General features: G+C 45.2%; 1 pseudogene; it reads right to left on the bottom strand.

Annotated features, from left to right (window-relative positions):
- Positions 1-3,073: 3,073 nt before the first annotated feature.
- Positions 3,074-6,000, bottom strand: part of LOC124551190 — a 51,299-nt pseudogene continuing 48,372 nt past the window's right edge.

The following is a 6,000-nucleotide window of genomic DNA, read 5'->3' as shown; positions in this document are numbered from 1 at the left end:
GGCGCGTGCGTCGTGTGCAACTGGCAACGCAGCAATCTCCTGCGTCTGGGCGGGCATGCGTGAGCCACCATGATAAAGGAATTGAACTATAGTTGCTCCCGGCAGGCCTTCAATGCGCTGCATAACCTCGCTCACTCTGGCGTCCGCACCACTACATGGCTCATCGCCAAACATTTCAATTGGAACAGTATAAAACGGGACTGCCAGACCTGGGCACGCAGCTGCATCCCCTGCCAATGCAACAAAATTGGCCGCCACGCTACCCCACCACTGGGCAAGTTCGAAATCCCTCCAGGACAATTTCGTTATGTACATATCGACCTTATCGGTCCTCTTCCACCGTTGGAGGGCCACAGATACATTCTATCCACAACTGGTCGCACGTCCCACTGGGTAGAGGCAGTCCCCTTACCTAACATGCCGAGACCGTGGCCAAGGGTTTCATCTCCTCATGGATTGCTAGGTTTGGTTGTCCGACCACCATCACCACCAACCAGGGTCGGCAGTTTAAGTCTTTCCTGTTCACCATTTTATGTAACGTCTGTGGCATAAAGAAAATTCACACCACAGCCTACCACCCACAAAGCAACAGGTTAGTGGAACAGTGGCACCACACTCTAAAAACGGCACTCAGGTGCCATCACTGCCTCTGGTCCAAAGCACTTCCACGGGTACTGCTCAGCCTGCATTCGACTTTCAAGCCCGACTTACAGAGATCTATCTCACAATTTGTTTTCAGGGAGAACCCCATCATACTAGGGGAACTCGTTCAGCCTCAAGCACCTGAAGACCCCCCCCCCCCCCCCCTCTCCCCAGATTTCATAAGTCACATGCGCACCCACTTCAAACATGCCTGACTGCACCCACCTATCAGCCACTCCCCACCAGACACTTACGTGCCAGCCACTCTCAACATTTGCTCCCATGTAACGCTGAGAGACGATTCGGTCTGACAACCTCTGCAACCAACTTATCTTGGCCCCTCTGGTGGGGCGATACAACTTTCAACATCATCACCAAAGACAGTCTGCAAACTGTTTTGTTACACCGACTCAAACCAGAATTCATGGCCCCAATGTCCCTCTGCTGGCTCAGTCTGATTCTCCTAATGACTCTCTCACCAGTCTCTCTGCCGCCGTGGAGACCGACACTGTTTCTCCTTGGGCCACCACACAGTTTTGTTCACCCGACACTTCCCTGTCGCCTTTCACTGGTTTCTCAAACACGCCACCCTCCACCCCGTGAGCTGGTTTCACCCTCTCCCATAGTCACCCTGCTCTGTAACGTGCCCCCACACCGCGTGCACGACTTTTCAATCGTCACTCTCGATGACCGAGTTCTCATTCTGTTCACATACACCACAGCCCCGCCACCCAATGACCAGTTAAACGCCAGTGTTGTGCATAGCCTAACCCTCCCTCGTGAGTGCGTCCCGCCAGATGACCGATTAGCATCCGGGCTTGCCACACCTACACCCCGCCATCCACCATTCAACCCGCCTGCTCTCGGGGTTGCTGCCGCATTGTCTGTCCTCGCTGGCTCAACGTCTTCGAGATGGACATGCCTCCCATCGCTCCGCCTCCGCATCCACATCCCACCCCGGTCGGGGTGGAGGTCCCAGTCATGCGTCTACCAGCTTGTATGACCACCAACAGTGTCGATGCCCGCATGGTCTTCCCTCAAGACTCGCATGCACTACTCTGTACTACAAGGGGGGGGGGGGGGGGGGGGGTGTCTGTCTGGCATCAATGGGTCATATCGACCATAGACAACATTAATCTTTGGGACTCAGGTCGCTCATCCAAGCTGCTGCATTAATTCAGTCTATTCGTATACCCTATATTGTGTGCACATGTATGATAATTGTCAAAATATATGTATGTGCAGATATTAGTGGGGACAGTTTATTCCGCATAGTGCTATTTATATTCTGTTTCCCATAGGTCTCTTACCTAACAGTGGCAGCTGCATCCACGTGACAAACAAGCAGGTGGCGCCTATATTACTAAACAAATAAAACGGTCACCCACTCACAGTTGCAGGTTGTCATGCGCAACAAGAGGTTGATTTTCAGTATTGTTACTGACTGAATGTAAAACTTTAAAATGCTGTCACAGTCTACTCATTAACAGATACAGTCTTACACTGAAGGTTTAACACAATATGTCAAATATGAGAGTTAGCAACTGTGTATATGTCTCGAGGCAGCATAACTCACAGACTGGAAATTACCCACACTATATTCATCCAGTATTTGCGAACAAGTGTAATTACCAACTTTCAACAAACTTTGCACATAGTTTCAAACTAATTTATTTCAGATATGTTTTTGTTTTCTAGTGACCTTGATGTCACATTATTTGTATTAGTCTTCTTTCACTGTAGTTTATCTATAACACAAATTGCAACAATTCCTAAAATTGAATGCATTGTCAAGACGTTTTATATGTGACTGTGACTGTGATCATATCAGCAGTAATAGGAGAACTGGTGAGTTGTTGTGAAGAGCAGTGGATGTAACAAGTTGCAGTTTGCCTACCATGAATAAATGAAGAAAATTAAAAGGATATGCTTCCTGGTCATTTTATAAATGATCAAGAAGTAAAAATCTACCTCAACTTTGTAACTGGATTCACAGACAAAATACAGTCTTGTAAAACGAGATGCATATTTCTTAAACACTCTGTAATGTGATATACTCAGTTGTCATTTTAGTACTTTGTCATAATTTACAGACTGTCACTTGTTTTATGATGAGGACTAGAACTAAATTGTCTAATATAGCAATTTTTTGTATGTACCTGCATTTTGATAGACATGTTCCTAGATGAAACTGCTGCTTGAGCCTGAATTGACAAGGTGAGGTTCTGAGGAAATTCAGGAATAGGACTATTCACTACTGTTCCTTTATTGATACAAAAACAGTGTCAGTTCTCTTTCATTTCTTGTTACAACTATTACAATTAGTTGTTCACAGCCATTTTCCTTCCTGCATGCTTCTCCTCAGGCAAGTCTAAAATCTTCAGAAGAGAGATGTCCATGCACATATGTCCGTCATCCTCTTCTCTCAGAACTAGTAGCGCTCACTGTACGGGTATTCTGGATGGTTTGCCATTCTGTAATTTGAGATCAAAGAACATAAAACACAACAAACTAGATGAAACGTTTTTATTAATGAAGAGAAGGTAGGACACCCTGAGTAATCAGTGTACATCTCTACTCGAGAAGTGTCATCTCGTAAAGCTTGGGAAGGGTGTGTAGTTCTCTGACCGTATCAACAGGAATGTTGTGCACTTCACTTTTGAGATGGCCACAGACAAAAAAATCCAGAGGCCTGAGGACAGGTGGTGTTGGAGGGCAGCCTACAGGTCTCATTTCATAAGAGGGTTGGATACAAAGTAGTGGTAAGACTGCTGTAATATCAAACCAGCAAAAGTCAGTGAGCTGCAATCTGTGTTGACACAATAAGAGCCTGTGAGACGAGTTTGTACAGTGTGCAGAGACAGTACTCTGTCAATTTACTGCAGTGTGTAGATCGCTGAATGTCATAGCAATAGTGCAACTACCCTAACATCGTGTTTACAAAGATAGAGCAACATTCTCGGTTCAAAACAAAACTGAGCAAGGTCTAAGTACACAAGAATGTTTCCAGAGACCGCATGAAGCATGCGGTGAGCACAATCGCACAATGGGTTAAAGTGTTCAGATTAGGCACAGATGCTGTGAAGGATCACCTGCGCACAGAATGATCCCGCATGGAGGACAATACAGTTCAACTCCTCGCATCCTTGTTGGACACTGATCACCATTGGACTGTGCAAGAGTTGACAGCAGAAGTCAGATATGCCAAAAACTGTGCTCCACGTTCTGCACAACATCCTGGGATACTGCAAAATTGCAGCATGTCCGATACCCCACAATATGTCCGAGGAGCTGTGAAGGTGATGTTCAATGTAGTATATGACACTGACAGGGTAATACTGCATCACACTTTACCACCGAGGGTGATAGTAGATGCTGCTTACTACTGTACGTTCCTGCAACACCCCCTCAGTCCAATGCTCAGGGGAAAGAGACAGCATTTTGTGTAACAGCACCTCATCATTCAACATGACAATGCAGGATGCCAGATCACTGCTGCCATCCAGGACCTCTTGTGCTACTGGTGATGGGAGAGACTGGAACGTCCACAGCACTCACACAACGCGAGTCCCTGTGATTACAATTTCTTTGCCAAAGTGAAAGAACCACTGCTATGACATTATCTGTGCCACAGGGGGGTCAATATGGGACATCAACAGAAACAGATGCACAGATGGTATATGATGCCTTCTGGACATAAATAATGGAGGTGATTATATTTAAGGTGTGCAACTATAAGTACTTCTTTCAGTAAAGTCATTTTTTATGAAAAATAATGGTTCTCATTACTTCTTATCTAGCCATTTTAAATGCATCTCAGATAATATTGGGGCTTCAGATGCAGTCTTACATGAGCAGCAACATGTGCAGTTGCCACATGAAGCATTTACCACATCCTTCAATAATGGGCAGTGGGATGATGTGGTTTCTACTAACACAAACTTTCACATGTGTTGGTTCTTGCTATTATGACACACTGTGTATATGGCAGGTTATTCCGGCTGTATATGAGATGTGTGAGAAAAGTAATGAGACTGACAACAGAGTGAGTAATCTGGCAATGCTGTTGTTCAGATGCGTAGACCACTATGTTCATCCCTTCCAGATGCTCAGTCCAAGTTTCAGCACCATACAGTCACCAGGTGATTTTTGAGAGCACCATCAGTGAAGTTGCGTTTTTTTGTGTGTTACGAAAATGTAGCAGATGATTACCCTGAGTCCTTGTCGAGATCTTTTGATTCTATACCAGTACTTTCTCAAACAGAGTGCTAGGAGGAGTATCCTTAAGAAGGTTTCCTACCCAAATTGATACCTTTGCGGTTCTGAAGAGCTCAGCTGCTGTCTTTACCAGAAACTCGTACCCTCTACCACGCGGATGTCTTAGGCATAATCTTAGGCATGGCCAATCCGTTTTTTTCCATCCTCTCACCATCCAAGAAAAGAGCACCTTTGTCCAAATAGACTGACCTGAATTTGGGTCCGGGACTTGTGTCGCCACCAACTGTCCCAGAGAGATCCATCTGTAAAAGCTCCATCTGCTGTGAGGTGATGCTGACAATCAAATGTCCCTGATAGATTACCACCCTCCTGAAAACGAGACTGCATTATTATAGGAGTGTTTCCTTACTTTATGCCTTGGCTTTTTCTGGATCCATTTATTCTGAGAAATGAGAGTATCAGACTACTCTCTTGTTCACTTGTTCCCCATATGATTACCTCCTCCACTCTGAGGAAGTCTTTTTTAGGAGCTCCTAGTTTCAAGACCTTTTAATTCCCTCCATTTATGTTTAGGATGCCATACATTACCTTCCTTTCCTGTTTGTCCTTTGAGGAGTTTCCTCCTCTGAGCCCCAAACAAGGATTTGACTAGACCTGGTCCAAATTCTCAGTGACCATTTCCACTTCTTGGAATGGTCTGTTGCCCACTCCATTTGCGGGCATTTGCAGAAAAAGCTTCCATAGGTCTGGATGTATGAGGTCTCATCTTAAGTTAATTTTGTTTCATGTTATCCATTACCATCCTATGAGAATTGGGGATTTATTTATTCAACACCACAGAGTCCCACACAGTGCAAGGCAAATTACACAGGGTGGTCACCTGGTATCCTTGAGGTTCCATTAATGATACATCTTCCCACATGCCACACACTCTCAGTAAGGACTGCATCACATCTTCAGTTTGTTATCTAGGGAAAAGTGGAATGCTGTGGAAGCAAATATGGGAGTGACTGAGGGGAGGGGCATTGTGGGACTCTTTCATCTAGTTCATCTCCTGAGGTTCATCCAAAATGGGAAACCATGGCAATAGTTGTGACAGCCAAGTATAAACCTCAGATTCTCACAAACACACAAGCCTCT

This window comes from Schistocerca americana, chromosome 9 (assembly GCF_021461395.2).
Source record: "Schistocerca americana isolate TAMUIC-IGC-003095 chromosome 9, iqSchAmer2.1, whole genome shotgun sequence".
Taxonomy (NCBI): domain Eukaryota; kingdom Metazoa; phylum Arthropoda; class Insecta; order Orthoptera; family Acrididae; genus Schistocerca; species Schistocerca americana.
Note: the sequence above shows the minus strand (reverse complement) of the source record. Positions and strands in the feature narration are given on the sequence as shown.